Source organism: Chiloscyllium punctatum, chromosome 14 (assembly GCF_047496795.1).
Source record: "Chiloscyllium punctatum isolate Juve2018m chromosome 14, sChiPun1.3, whole genome shotgun sequence".
Taxonomy (NCBI): domain Eukaryota; kingdom Metazoa; phylum Chordata; class Chondrichthyes; order Orectolobiformes; family Hemiscylliidae; genus Chiloscyllium; species Chiloscyllium punctatum.
The window spans coordinates 11,411,901-11,428,490 of NC_092752.1; the positions used below are offsets into that span (position 1 = coordinate 11,411,901).

Here is a 16,590-nt window from a genome sequence, read left to right on the forward strand (position 1 = left end):
AGGTTCTACTCCAAGGAGGTGTTATAAATATTTTAACATTTGCTCTGGGAGACACAAAATCTAACGTTGACTTGTCACTTGGGTTCGGATAGCAGGTTATTGAAGCTTTTTATCTGCAACCACTTGGACATGCACAATTTCACAGAGAGCAACAATTTTACAGCAAGAGGGTTGGATGTTTTTTTCTCTCCCCACAATCTTAAGATATTTATTTAGTTTTGCACCTCACATAATACAAAAGAGATATTGCCCATTGAAAAAGATCATTTATGAGTCTGTGTGGAACGAGAATTTCCCTTGCAGTCTGCTCAATAGAAATCACTCTGTTTTTAGCCTGGATTCCTTATCTTAACACTGACATTGTTGTCTATTGTTGCGCACAGTTGGTAGTCTATATTGTGGGTTTGCTGATCTCAAAGCCCATGGCAAAGAAACTGTTTCAAAGTTAGACCAAGATTTTTCAAGGGTTTCTTTTCTTGTTCATGGGATATGGATGTCGCTGGCTGGTGCAGAACTTATAGACTGTCCATGTGAAGATGGTGGTGAGTTACGTTATTGAACCACAGCAGTTTACAGTGAGTGAGGACATTTGGGCACCCATTGCACTATGAGTCAAATAAATGCCAATTTTTGCAGAGTCTCCAAAGCTATGTTTCATGATTCTCGGCTTACCACACAGGTCTCCCACTACCTACGTGATCACTCTGTGCAAAGTGTTATCTTTTAAGCTGATAAATGCAAGGTTAGCAGTTATCCAGCACAGATAAACTAACTTTTCAATCAAAGGATACACTGGCCTTGGAGGGATTGCAGCGCATTAGAGTTCTACCAGTGCTGTGAGAGTTAAGTTATGAGGACAAGCTGCATAAGCTTGGTCTGTATTCCCATGTGTTTAGAAGATTGTTGGAGATGGGGTGTATAACCTGATGTGGTGCTTTAAATTTTGAAAGATCCAATGGTGTAGCTATGGAGAAAATATTTTCTGTGTTGAGCAACTCAAGAACAAGGGGACATAATCTTAAAACTTAAATTCTGAGCAGTGAAAATTGCAGGATTCAAGTTGGAGACAAAATTGCAGGATTCAAGTTGGGTGAGGGTAACAAGAGATGCAGTGATTAGATGGAGATACAGAGTTCCACATCAGCCATGATTCATAGAATCCCTACAGTATAGAAACAGGCCATTTGGCCCAACACATCCACTCTGATCCTCTGAAGTGTATCCCACTCATTCCCAATTACTCTACATTTCCCCTGACTAATGCACCTAACCTATACATCCCTGAACATTATGGGGCAATTTAGCATGGCCAATTCACCTAACCTGCACATCCTTGGATTGTGGGAGGAAACCAGATCAGGAGGAAAACCACACAGACACAGGGAGAACGTGCAAACTCCACACAGTCACCCGAGAGTGGAATTGAACCCGGGTTCCTGGCACTGTGAGCCAGCAGTGCTAACCACTGAGCCACCATATATCTAATTCAGTGGCAGAGCTTTCAAGGATTCAATCAATTTGAGGCGCTGAATGGCCTCTGCATCTTCCTGTTTTGGTCTCCGGGTTATCAGAGTAGCCTCCTCAAGAACGATCATGATCTATTTTCAGGATATAGGAGAGCTGTCAGACTGGGTAAACAAGATTCTCTTTGAAACAGGCACCTCCAGTCGTAATCTTTCAAAGACCCGTTAAATAGATGAAAACAGGAGACATTCAAATAATGGGATGATAGTCAATATTAATTGTTCAGTCACTGATGTGAGCAGTAAGTCTCCTTTGACATGTTGAATAATAAGATATGCTTTACTGCACAGCTGCTTCCAGGCTTACATATTTCCTCAAAAATAATAAAAACATCAGCGGAACAAAAGGACGAAGTAAAAGCGACAGTGGGCGAGATTTTGAGATGCTATGACTTACTTGTATTGGTCCCCTTATGATTCGGATCTGTGTGTGTATTCTACCATTTCGGAGGACTGACAAATAGCGAGTGCAAATCATATCCATCTAAAGGGAGCCACAGAATGAGGGACTTCACTGCAGAGCTTCAAACATCAGCTATCAGCTCAGTGGGGAGAAATGGCTTGAAGCAACGCTAGGGCCCAGTACATAGAACCTTACGGTGTCCCACGAAGCCCTGCATACATGGCTTCAGACAGAGGCTTGAAGGCTTAAGGGTGACAGGTGTGTTAGCCCCTTTGGGTGAAGCAAAGAGTCGTCCAATTGCTGCCCATAATTGTGTTCAAGATTACCTCAGGTTCATACTTCTAGTGAATTGTGCAATAAATTTACAATTTCATAGAATCTTGCAGTACTAGAAGCCATCTGTTTAGCTATGTAAAGCCTTAGAGTCTTTGCCTTCAATCTTTACCTGATCAATACAGACTGATTTACTTCATCTTAATTGTCCTAGTCAACTGTAAAAGCATAAGAAGTAGGAGCAGAAGTAGGCCATTTGGCCCTTCAATATGATTATGGCTGATGGTGTACTTCCACCCTATCTTCCCACGCTATCCCCGTACCTCTGTATGCAACAATCAGTCACCCTCCATCTTGAATATACCGAGCAACTTACTGCTCTCTGAGATAGAGAATTCCAAACATCCACAACTCTGTTGTTGAAGGAATTTCCCCCACTGTCGGTCCAAAATGGCTCACCTCATATTCTGAGACTGTGACCCCATATTCCAGATCTGTCAGGAGAAAGTGAGGACTGCAGATGCTGGAGATCAGAGCTGAAAATGTGTTGCTGGAAAAGCGCAGCAGGTCAGGCAGCATCCATGGAGCAGGAGAATCAACGTTTCGGGCATGAGCCCTTCTTCAGGAATGAGGAAAGTGTGCCAAGCAGGCTAAGATAAAAGGTGGGGAGGAGGGACTTGGGGGAGGGGCGTTGGAAATGCGATAGGTGGAAGGAGGTCGAGGTGAGGGTGATAGGCCAGAGTGGGAGTGGGGGCGGAGAGGTCAGGAAGAAGATTGCAGGTTAGGAAGGTGGTGCTGAGTTTGAGGGTTGGGACTGAGACAAGGTGGGGGGAGGGGAAATGAGGAAACTGAAGAAATCTGAGTTCATCTCTTGTGATTGGAGGGTTCCTAGGCGGAAGATGAGGCGCTCTTTCTCCAGCCGTCGTGTTGCTATGGTCTGGCGATGGAGGAGTCCAAGGACCTGCATGTCCTTGGTGGAGTGGGAGGGGGAGTTGAAGTGTTGAGCCGGGAGTGGTGGTTGGGTTGGTTGGTCCGAGTGTCCCAGAGGTGTTCTCTGAAACGTTCCGCAAGTAGGCGGCCTGTCTCCCCAATATAGAGGAGGCCACATCGGGTGCAGCGGATGCAGTAAATGATGTGTGTGGAGGTGCAGTTGAATTTGTGGTGTATTTGTGGTGTCAGGTCCACACACCCCCACCAACCCAACCTCCACTCCCGGTACCTTCCCCTGCAACTGCAAGAAATGTAAAACTTGTGCCCACACATCCCCCCTTACTTCCCTCCAAGGCCCCAAGGGATCCTTCCATATCCACCATCTCAATGGCAAAATCCCATGAACTGAGCTGGACTCTAGAAAATTCAGCAACTCTTCAACACATTCCAAGAGTTTCAATAAGGTATGGGTATCTTGAGAGAAGGAGCGTGCATTTATATTGTACTTTTACAACCTCAGGACATTCCAAAGTGGATGTTATGCTGTATGAAGTGCTGAATAGTTAGCTCACGGAGCAGGCAAATCAGGTCAGTAATTTGTCCTTAAATGGGATATTTGACCCTCTTTCACTCTGGGCAGAAGGCTAGTTTGCAATTCTGAACCTAGCAAAATCAAAGACAACTAAGTAACCCCTTCAAGATATCAATGTTGTCAATTTGTACTGCAAACATAGTCATGCCAAAGCGATCCCTGATGCTGACCACTCCACACCCCACCAACTCAATGAATATAGAATAATGGTTATATTATAGCAGTAGTGGTCTCATGGCATGGAGTAATAATCGAGATGGTTCAAATCCAGCTGTTAGACTTTGACAATTGACATTTAGTTTTAAATAAAAATCTGGTCCATATGATCAAGACTATGCCAAGTTTTCCAAAATTGATTCACTGACATCCCTTGGTGAAGGAACCTAGCCTTATCCAGTCTGATATAAATGTGACAACACTTCTATCTGCTATCTCAAATAGAAAGCCAACTGGTTGTTTGAAATCATTCTGAAGTCCCGACATCACAGTATGCCAGGTGCACCTTCATCATGAAAGAAGCTCAATATCTCAGCCTATTTAGAGTCATAAGAGTCATAGAGATGTACAGCATGGAAACAGACCCTTCGGTCCAACCCGTCCATGCCAACCAGATACCCCAACCCAATCTAGTCCCACCTGCGAGCACCCGGCCCATATCCCTACAAACCCTTCCTATTCATTTAACCCATCCAAATACCTCTTAACTGTTGCAATTGTACCAGCCTCCACCATTTCCTCTGGCAGCTCATTCCATACCCGTACCACCCTCTGTGTGAAAAAGTTGCCCCTTAGGTCTCTTTTATATCTTTCCCCTCGTACCCTAAACCTATGCCCTCTAGTTCTGGACTCCCCGACCCCAGGGAAAAGACTTTGCCCTATTTACCCGATCCATGCCCCTCATAATTTTGCAAACTTCTATGACGTCTTCGACGTTCCAGGGAAAACAGCCCCAGCCTGTCCAGCCTCTCCCTGTAGCTCAAATGACAGACAAGAGTCGTTGGGCTTGCCAGTGACACCCACATCGTGGGAAAGAAAATCTCATATACAGCCAGGAGCACAGTTAATTCTCCAATCCCAAACTCAACCCCAAAGCTGTGGGAAAGCGCAGGTAATCCACTCAGTAGAAAGGGGGAGGAGAAACATTCAGGCAGAAAATGACTTTTGCACCCACTTCCTTGCATTTTTCTTTCTAATCTGTTTTGGAAAGCACCGGACATCTATGGCCCACCCCTAATGGCCTCTTTCACCATTTCAGAAGGTGGCTAAGAGTCAACCACATTGCTGTGGGTCTGGAGTCACATGTAGGCTAGACAAGGTAACATTAGCAGATTTCCTTTCCCAAAGGGTGTTGGTGAACCAGAGGCATTTTGACAACAATCGAGGGTGGTTTCATGGTAAATATTGGGCGATTAGCCTTAGGTTCCAGTTTTAAAAACAAAAATTATTCCACCAGCCACTGAGATGGGATTTGAACCCCCCGGGTCTCTGGATTTCTATTATCCAGTGACATGGCCATTCTGTCCCTGTCCCTTAAACAGAGCTGGTGATTATTGTCCAGTCTTCCCATCGTTGTGGCCCAAGCTGATCAAAGTGCACTACCTGGAAACAAAACCAAACTTCTCAAATTTCTTTTTATACCACGCCTCCTTGCGTTTATCTCATATTTCATTTGATCCATGCTGCCAGCAATCTAATACTTAACGAGTTAAATTAAAACAGTGTAAATTCTGATCGCAGAAACTCAGGTAGGCTGTTTTGACTTTTATTCCATCAAGGTCATGATATTGTGAAGTTATCTGTATTGTGTATACAGTATGTGCCATAAAGCAAAACAACAAGCAAATTCTAGTCACTGTTTATAAAGAAATCCGTAACTCAACACACTGTGCCCAGCCTTATCTTTCCACTAATTATACTTTGGATCTTTAGTCCGATTATGCGTTGGAATTTAGGGTGTGTACGGGCCATAAAGTCAGATGATTATTAAAAAAAAGAAAATCATTGCCATTTAATGATCCTGAAATCTGCTGGGAAGCTCACTTTCACACATCAGTTGTAACAGCTTACAACAGAGGGCACGCTGCAGTGTTCACCACCAGGAAGCCACCCTGTAGGTAAGGGAGTGCAACTCTATCGATGGGAAGCTGAAGTGGGCTTTCATTGCAGTTGGGCTGCTGCTCCTGGTAGCTTATAATTTTCTGGAATGCAGCACGTTCTGGCACAGATCCAGCTGAAGTCACAGTGTAGTGAGGCACAATAAGAATCTGTTCTGTGACAAAATCATGGGATAAAATGGAAGATTAGAACTGGTGCATGCGAAAGTGAGTTTGAGCCTTTGCATTGCATGTTTGTGTGTTAATGCGTGCCTGTGTATATGGCTTACCGTATTTATGAGTATATAGATTATTCATCTGTTTATAGTTGGATTTGTGTTTGTATAAGAGTGTTTGTATGCGTGAAACCATGTGAACATATAGGATTGCGAGGATGCACTTTTAAATTTGTGACTGTAAAGAAATGTTTGAAAGAAAAATTTGCAATTTATCGTGCCTGTCATGAGCACAGTACATTGCAAAGCACTTTAGAGCCAATGAAATCAAAGTACTGCAGAATCTGGAAAATCTAAAATAAACACAGTAAATGCTAGAGAAACCTCACAGGTCAGTAGAGAGAGAAACAGAGTTAATGTTTTGAGTCCAGTGACCCTTCATCAGTACGGATGATGCAGGACTCAAAATGTTAAATCTGATCTGTACAACAAAAGCTGTACTCAACTGCACCAGTTCAAAACTACCATATGGTCGACGAATTGTCAGCTGCAGCTGAAATGATTAAATTAAAGTGCAACAAAATTACAAAGTGCTGTGCTAAAGGTCTGAAATAAAACACGAAGTGCTGAAGAAACTCAGCAGAACTGACAGCCTCTGTGGAGAGAGAAAGAGTTAACATTTCGAGTCCAACATGACTCACCTGCAGAACTGGAATGGGCTGGAAAATGATGGATTTTATGCTGTTGATGATGCGGAGGAGGAGGGAAAGTGAGGATGCCAAGAGCAAAAGGCAAAGGGAGTGGTAATATGATTGGAGATGCCGGTGTTGGACTGGGATGTACAAAGTTAAAAATCACACAACACCAGGTTATAGTCCAAAAGGTTTATTTGGAAGCACTAGCTTTTGGAGTGCTGCTCCTTCATTAGGTGGTTGTAGAGTATAAGATCATAAGACACAGAATTTATAGCAAAGGTTTACAGTGTGAGACGGCTGAAATTATATATTGAAAAGACCTGGATTGTTTGTTAAGTCTCTCATCTTTTAGAATGACCCTGCTGGTGTGTGATAATAGTAAGAGACGAGAGATATAGATTATGGAAAAAAGTGGTAGGTGTGAATAATGGAAAATAAGTCAGCTTTGTGAGAGTGAACCCCCTGCAAACAAGCCACTTTGGCTGTGATGTGAGGGGAATCAGAATGGAGAACACTGTTGATGCTCTGAAAGTTGTTGAACACAATGTTGAGTCCTGAAGGCCATAAAGTGCCTAAACAGAAAATGAGCCTGCTTTGCAAGAAGCTTAGAACAGAACTATTTTCAAGACAGCTAGGCATAAAATTAGATTTGCTTAATTATATTTGTCCACACTGAAGGGACTGCATAGGATTCAACTCCGCAAGAGTGGCAATTCCTCATGATTATTTTTTTATTTGGTTTAGGGATATGTGCATCCCAAGCTCGGGTGGAATAGATTACACATTTCAGAGAAAAGTGATCTGAACTGTTGCCATCTTTGGGTGTGGGTTAGATGGGAATTTGGAGTTCATGTGGTTACCATGCTACCTTTGACTTTTGAAGTGGCAGAGTTTGTGGGGAAACGTGCTGTTGAAATTGGAGCCTTGGAGTGTTGGGGTGTTGATCTTATCCATGGTGACGCACTGCTGCCAGTGTGTGTGGCTGGTTTTGAAAGTGCTGTCAAAAGACCTGGCCAACCTACATACTCATTGTCAGATGATTGATTGGTCACAAAAACATTGCAGATGTGCCAACGATCAGGAGTAGAAAAGCCAATTCTTTCTTACTTTGCTGTGAGTGATGAAGGCAATGAGATTCATAAGCAGGGTTGGTCACTTTGTTGAAGTTTAATGGACTGGTGCTGCTTTGGATGTTTATATAGAAATTGTTGGACTGTACAAATAACCCCATTCTGGATTAGTGGTGCTGGAAGAGCACAGCAGTTCAGGCAGCATCCAACGAGCAGCGAAATCGACGTTTTGGGCAAAAGCCCTTCATCAGGAACTGATCAGGAACATTCCTGATGAAGGGCTTTTGCCCGAAACGTCGATTTTGCTGCTCATTGGATGCTGCCTGAACTGCTGTGCTCTTCCAGCACCACTAATCCAGTATTTGGTTTTCAGCATCTGCAGTCATTGTTTTTACCAAATAACCCCATAGTCCATCAAGTTCTCCCTGTACCATCCTGGTAACCTCATTAGTTAATGATAAGGAATTGTCTCTATCAATGAATCCACAACAGACAGGTTGCTTGTCCAGGGGGTCAGGACCCCAATGTCAAATGCATGTCTCTGACGCATTGGCCACCTGACTTGACACCTCCTACACCCCCCCCCCCCAAAAAAAAAATGTGATTTTGTTTTTGAAAAGCTGCACTGTTAGTTGTCAGGGAGTGTACTCACCATTAAATTAACAGGCTGAGGCTAGACAGCCACATTACTGTCCAAACGTAGGTCTAAAGAAACAACGAGCAGCCTGTGTTTGCTGTAAACTTCCTTAGATGAAAGACTCCTAATTTGCTTTGATAGTCATGGTTAGACTGTAGGAAACAAAGAACCCAGTTTACCCACAACAAAATAAAATCTGAAATAACTGCAAATGCTTTAAATCTGAGGCAAAAATGGAAATTGCTGGAAAAGCTCGGCAGGTCTGGCAGCATCTGTGGAGAGAAATCAGAGTTAACGTTTTGGTTCGAGTGAATTGACGGTAGCGAGGAAAATATTGGTTAATATGCAGAAGATAGCGTGGGGGGAGAGATAAGAAGTAAATGATAGGTTGAGAAAAGAACAGTTAGACAGACAAAGGAGTGGAAAATGATCTGGCTAGGAGAGTGAATAAATGTTAATGAAGGTTGTTAGTGGCTAACAATAGATGGTATGTAATAGCAGACTATGTGATATCAGGATCTGATTGTAGGGGTTGGAGTAAGAATAGAGGAGAGCTGAGGCCCTAAAGTTATTGAACTCGATATTGAGTCCTGAAGGATACAGTATCCCCAGGCGGAAACGTGATGCTGTTCTTCCAGCTCGTGCTGAGCTTTACTAGAGCACTGCAGCAAGCCTGAGACAGAGATGTTAGTCAAGAAAGAGTGTGGTGTGTTAAAATCTAGAGTGTGGTGCTGGAAAAGCACAGCAGGTCAGGTAGTATCCGGGGAGCAGGAAAATCGATGTTTCGGGCAAAAGTCCTTCATTCCTGATTAAGGGCTTTTGCTCAAAATGTCAATTTTCCTGCTCCTAGGATGCTACTTGACCTGCTGTGCTTTTCCAGCACCACACTCTCAGCTCTAATCTCCAGCATCTGCAGTCCTCACTTTCGCCCTGGTGTATTAAAGTGGCTGGCAACTGGAAGCTCAGGGTCATTTTTGTGATCAGAATGCAAGTGATTTGTGAAGCAGTCACCCAGTTTTTGCTTTGTTTCCCTACGTAGAGGAGACCGCATTGTGAGCAGCAAATGCAGTAGATGAGATTGTGTGAAGTGAGCTTCAGGGAGAGGTTGAATAGGCTGGGGCTGTTTTCCCTGGAGTGTCGGAGGCTGAGGGATCTCCTTGTACAGGTTTATAAAATCATGAAGGGCATGGATAGGGTAAATAAACAAGGAGTAGGGGGTCCCAAAACTAGAGGGCATAGGTTTAAGGTGAGAGGGAAAAGATTTAAAAGGAACGTAAGGGGCAACGTTTTCACGCAGAGGGTGGTACCTGTATGGAATGAGCTGTCAGGGGAAGTGGTGGAGGTTGGTACAGTTACAACACTTAAAAGGCATCTGGATGGGTATGTGAACAGGAAGGGTTTAGCGGGATATGGGCCAAGTGCTGACAAATGGGCCAAGTGCTGGCAAATGGGACTACATTAATTTGGGATATCTGGTCGGTATAGATGAGTTGGACAAAAGGTTCTGTTTCCGTGCTGTATATATCAATGACTCTAAAAGGTGAAGTGCTTCTTCACCTGGTAGGTGTGTTTGGATCCTTGGATACTGAAGAGGGAGGAGGTAAATGGACACGTGTTACACCTACTGCGGTTGCAGGGATAGGTGCCATGAGCTGTGGGAGTGATGTTGGTAGTGAAAGCACACCCAGCAAGCTCCCCCAAACCGTAATGAAATAAATGATCGAATAATCTAATTACTAAGTGTTGTTTAAGGGTTGAATACTGACTTGGGTACCTCTGATCTATGATCTGTTATGAGGAAAGCACAGAGTTTTCTTCCCCTTAAATTCCTTCATCACTCACCCTACAGATAATCTGACAATAATACCTCAACATTGAGACTGGATTTACTCTAAATTGCTATTCTGCCAATAGGCCATGCCTGGCAGATCGCAATTATTTGGGTCAGCTCAAGGACTCATTCAGCATCAACCTTCACGGAAACTTTCAGAGAGCTGCTTGGAGTAGTCACCCTGCTTTTCCCCCGGATTACTGTTTGAATTATTCAGCCAAAGCTTGGGAAGACAGGGTGTTGCACCCAAATGGAGAAGGTTTACCCCAGTATGCATGACTGAATAATCTCCTGCTGGCTGAAGTGATTGCTCAGCTACTTTCAGCGCACTTCCCCTTCTTATTAACCATCCGGCCCTTTGAGCGAAAGTTTTGTATCTTTCATCCTTTGACAATTTCCTGATTTCTGACCTCAGCCTTTTGCGAGTCTTTTCCTGTGCCTTCTTCCTTTCAGTCACATTCTGCCTTAAACACCATCGGTGTGCAATATCTTTCAGTTCTCAACCAGGGCTTATACTTTGAAAGTCAACTTGGACCCTTGGCTCTTCACTGGATGCTGCATGATCCTTTGAGTTTATAACCTCAGCTAGCACCTGCTGGGCTTTTTCTCTCACTGTTGGTCTTTATCCAACTCCTGCCAGGAATGAAAATGACAAGCCAATGCTTGGCTGTGCAAGTGTGGGAAAATCACAAGTACGAGGTGTACTGTATTATCGATGTCTCACTGCAATTATACAGGGCCTTGGCGAGATCGCACCAGAAGTACTGTGTGCAGTTTTGGTCTCCTTATCTGAGGATGGGTGTTCTGGCTACTGGAGGATATGAGACCAGTGTTCACCAGACTGATTCCTAGGATGTTAGGAAGAGAGACTGGATCAGTTTGGACTATACTTGCAGGAATTTCGAAGAGCCAGAGAGGAGTCAAAACCTAAGAGGACTAGACAGGGCAAACGTGGGCAGGACATTCTCAATGACTGGGGAGCCCAGCACTGGGGTTCACAATTTAAGGATATGGGATAGGTCATTTAGGACAGAGATGAGGAGAAATGTCTTCACCCAGAGAGTGGTGAGCTTGTGGAATTCTCTGCCACAGCAAGTATTTGAAGCCAAAATATTGAATGCTTTCGAGGAGTTAGACGTTGTTCTTAGGGCTAAAGAGGTCAAAGGGTATGGGGAGAAATCAGGAATAGGGCATGAGTTGGATGATCATCCACAATCATGTTGAATGACGGAGCATGCTCAAAGGGCTGAATGGCCTACTCCTGCTCCTGTTTTCTAAGTTTCTATCATCAATGTGCTCACAATGGGAAAGCAGACAGAATGTATTGCCAAAAAGTAGAGAATTCTTCTTGTTAGCTCACAATGGGTGATGTACGCACAACGAGCTGTAATTAGTCAGCCTGTGCTGAAGATGGTGCTTTAGGAGGATACACAACAGCACGGCACCTCCCTTTTCTGCAGTGCAGTTAGCATTGTGGTGACAAACAGCAAGACATCTTTTCATTCACTGTTCTCCATATTGTTGTTGATAATGTTTATCCACCTGTCAAAGGACTGTCGTTTCTGTTTCCTGGCCATCATTTCCTCGTACTGACAGATTGCTGAAATTGGCAGTCAACTTGTTGGCATCTTAGTCGGTCCAACCATCATGTGGTGAAAGGTGTCCATGTCACATAAAGTTGCGCCATCCAATTGTGGACCTGTAAAATTTGGATGGTCTTTATTTCCTGCTGTATAAAGCTAATAGATTATTGTTTGTCAAAGAAAGACTTGCAGTTATTCAGCCCATTTTATGAGCATTGGACAGCCCAAAGTGCTTTTGCAGCCAATGAAGGATATTTTGAAGTGTCATCACAAAGGTCACATACCCTTTGACCTCTTTAGTCCTAAGAACAACATCTAACTCTTTGAAAGCATTCACTATTTTGGCCTCAAACACTTCCTGTGGCAGAGAATTCCACAAGCTCACCACTCTCTGGGTGAAGACATTCCTCCTCAGCTCTGTCCTAAATGACCTATCCTGTATCCTTAAACTGTGACCTCCTGGTTCTGGGCTCCCCAGTCATTGAGAATGTCCTGTCTTGTCTAGTCCTGTTAGGAAATGACTCCTCTCTCACTCAGAAATTCCAGCAAGTATAGTCCAAACTGATCCAGTCTCTCTTCCTACTATCCCAGGAATCAGTGTGATAAACACTGATTGCACATCTTCCATAGCCAGAACACCAGTGCAAAAGCCAATCTGATAATTGGGCAACAGATAAACTGTTTGTCATGATGCTGTATGAAGGATAAATATTGATCAGGACATCAGGGATAACTCCCCAGCTCTTCATCAGAATGGTGCCATTGGATCTTTTATGTCTACTTGAGAGGGCAGCCATGCCCTTGGTTTAATCTCTCCTTTGAAAGATGGCACAGTCAACAGTGCAGCATTCCCTCGGTACTGCTTCGGAGCATCAGCCTATATTTCTCTGCTCACATCTTGGAGTTGTACTTGAACCAGCAACGCTTATGACTCACAAATGGGTGAATTGCGACATTTAGAGTTTTTATGGTCCAATCCAAAAGGAAAAGAATTCACACAGTGCCTTTGGCTAGAGTAGCAAGACACAAAATTCTTCCTAGCCAGTGAAATACTTCATTGGCGGCTGATCACTGTCATGGAGGAAGCCGAAGAAAAAACTGTGACAAATGCTGGTGTTACCCCACGTAGAGTTAGAGATGTACAGCACAGAAACAGACCCTACGGTCCAACTCATCCATGCCAACCAGATATCCTAAATTAATCTCATCCCATTTACCAGCACTTGGGCTCATATCTCTCTAAACCCTTCTATTCATATACCCATCCAAATGCCTTTTAAATGCTGTAATTATCCCCGCCTCCATCACTTCCTCTGGCAGCTCATCTCAGTCAGTAACTGCAAAGTGAAAAGATCTTTCGAGTGGATCCCTTCAATATTAAATGCTGCAATCTTTGGTAATGTATTGGATTTTGACGTGGAAACTACTTGACATGGTTTAATGTTGTAAAAGAGGTAAAAACAATAACTGCAGATGCTGGAAACCAAATTCTGGATTAGTGGTGCTGGAAGAGCACAGCAATTCAGGCAGCATCCAACGAGCAGCGGTCAGCCTCGGCTTGTTTTGTTAGAAGGCAATGGGTTCAGGTTCCCCTCTGGAAGCTGAGCTTTTTCACCGCAGTACTGTTCCAGATGCCATCTCTTGAATCGAACATTCACGCAAGGTACCCGCTAGTCTTTGAGGCAGGCACAAACTATCAGATGGCAAGACTGAAGATATTTACAGATGCTCTTGGCCAATATTTGATCCTTCAAGCAAAACCCTAAGCCATGGTCTGGTTTTGGTTGTGTTTGCAGGAGCTTGCTGTGCCTAGACAGATAGCTGCATTTCTGATTACAACAGAGACTTTACCTCAATTGTACTCCATTGGCTGAAAAATGCTTTGGAAAGTTGTGGGAAGATGCTACATAAATGGAAGTCTTTCGTGAGTTGGATGCTAAGCATTTGTATTAGTTTTATCTCAGTCAGCTGAGTGGTTGGTTTGTGATGCAGGGTGATGCCAACAGCATGGGAAAAAAATTCTTCACCAGCTGAGGTGACCATAAAGGACCCTCCTTCATAATCCCTTCCCTCACCTGAGACGTGGTGACCCTCAGGTTAAACCACCACCAGTCGTCTCTCTCACTCATTCTCTAATGAGAGGGCAGTCGATGGTTCTCTGGGGCTGTGGAGACGTAACTTTTACCTTATCGAATGGTCAAGCATGAAGCCATTTTACATTTTTCACGAAATTGTGAAATAACAGCCCATTTTACAACCCAGCTGAAAATCAGGCAGGTCTTAAACTGCTGTTGTTTTGCCCGGTTGTCTGTCAGCTGAATTCTTCACCTCCCGTCTCGATGGCTGTAAATGATTGCTAATCATTAATGCGAAATATCAGTAAGCTCATTTGCATGAGGCATGTTGCCATCACAGGAAACATAGCCTGCCTTTTATGTTCCGACCACACAATTGTTATTGTCGGCTCCAGAAAAGAGTTATGCTTCATAAAGGCTAATCAAACACCACAGACCTTTTCTTTTTTAACTGTGCTGATTTGTTTTGTACTGAATCTGCCCCCTCCCCCCGCAAAAATGTGCTGACCGGATGCAAATAACAGAAAGTGCTGAGTAGATGGATTGAAACTTAATTGTAAACAAGACCACTGTGCCTTTCAAATACAATGGCCTGTTGGAACAAATGGAGAGTGAGGTGGCCAGCTGGCAAAGGTTTGGTTTCCCTGCGTTCAATTGCTGTGTGGGGCTACGAGACTGAGAAACTTGCTTGACACTAAGTCAGGTTTAGGAGCCGAGAGTGTCTGTGTGTGTGTGTGAGTGCATGTCAGTGTGTGTGTGAGTCCATGTCAGGAGCCAGCCTGATACCCTGTGGTCCCTCCTCTGTTCTTGAGGCTGCCGCTTTGGACGCAATCCTGGCACAGGAAGTAAAGGTAGCCTTTTCGTTAATAACGCAACTCTTATTCCTGGGGCTGGTGGTGGGCAAAGTGTTTGCGCTGGCAGGAGATCACAGAACCAGAGGTTACAGGTTTACAGTAGGAATGGAAAAAGAGCAAATGAGGAGATGATGTTGTTTTGTTAACCCAGCAGAACTTGTTATGATTTGTTTACAATATCTGAGCAAGTGCGCTGAAGGAAGTCACTTATAAAAGGCAGCAGCTCACACACTCAGAAGTAAATCATTTCCAAGCTGTGGGGAGGAGAGTAGAACAAATCGAATAACTTTGTCCAGAGATAGAGACAGACACAATGAGGTTAGGAGCTTCCTTCAATGCTGCAGAGGCTGATAATGTTCCTGACTGATGGTGATGTTTGAACAATTGTAAACTAAGTTGGTGACAATCTTCAAACTCCCGTCAAGTGCCATTCCAACACGTCAGGATCCTCAGCAGGCTAACTTTTTTTTAAAAATGGACTTGGAATCTGTCCATCACTGGCCAGGCCAACATTTATTGCCCATCCCTAATTGCCCAGAGAGCAGTTAAAGATCCACCACATTGCTATGGGTCTGGAGTCACATGTAGGCCAGACCAGGTAAGGACAGTAAAATTCCGTCCCTAAAGGTCATTAGTGAACCAGATTGTTTTTTTTTACAACTGACAGCAGTGGCTGCACAGTTTTCCATTAGCCAGCTTCTTTTTATTTCAATTAAAGAGATATGGTAGGATCCAAACCCATGACTCAGGTCATTAGCCTGAGGTTCTGGATTGCTAGTAACGGTGACATTACCACTATGTCACTGCCTCCATGATTAATCCTCCCAGTTTACCTACATCAATTAAAATCTGCACGGTTTGTGGGAGTTAAATTATTTAAAAATGAAAAGGTTCCCTCCCCATAGAGAAACATGGAAACTAAGAGCAGGAGTTGGCCATTGGGCCCTCCAAGTCTGCTCCACCATTCAATATGATCATGGCTGACCCTCCATCTCAACACCATATTCCTGCTTACTCCCCCATACCCTTTGATACCTTTAAGATCTAAAAGTTAATCTCTCTCTTTATAGAATATATTCAGTGACTTGGCCCCCTCAGACTTCTGTGGCAGAGAATTCCATGCTTTGAGTGAAGAAATGGTTCCATATCTCAGTCCTCAATGGTCTGCCTGAGACTGTGTCCCCCTAGTTCCAGCCTCCCAACCATGAAAAGTCACCGTCCCTCCACGTAGCCTGTCCAGCCCTGTGAGAACCTTATACATTTCATTCAGTCACATCTGATCCTTTGAAACCCACGTGAGTAAAGGCCCAGTGAAGGTCTAGAGTTCTCTCCACCCTTCAAGTCCTGTGGATTTGCGATCAGCGGTGGTTTCAGTATTGAACATATGGCAAGTCCTTCAAACCACCCACAACTTACAATGTTCATGATCCAATGCACTTTATTATGGAAGTAGGAAGTTGCTTTTCATGTTTCTAGTGCAGACTCACCAACTCAGCAAGGCCATTGAGAGCAACTAGTGCTGCGGTCAGGGAGTTCAATAGCCTTCTGTTAGACAACGGTGGGTCTGACTGATTGGTAAGGTGAATAGAAACTGATCTATTTTTGTAATGCTCCAGTATTGAATAAGTGACGAGGTAAAGAGAAACTCCAAAATATTTTCTGTTATCAATTGAAACTAGTTACCCAGTTAAACCTGCACATATAATATTCTTTCCCAGCACATGGAACTTAACAGCTCGAGTAATAATCTCAATCATACCCCACAGTGGCACCATCATCAGGACTTTAATACATATTCGTACAAAGTTCAGTCCAATTATCAGAGGACATCTTTGACCATGTCACACTTGCGAGT

The 16,590-nt window shown here is 43.8% G+C and overlaps 1 protein-coding gene across 2 annotated transcripts in view; it reads left to right on the forward strand.

The window, feature by feature from the left end:
• The window catches only part of fam13a (family with sequence similarity 13 member A), a 216,266-nt gene that overhangs the window by 107,281 nt on the left and 92,395 nt on the right, over positions 1 to 16,590 (forward strand). The window lies entirely within an intron of this gene.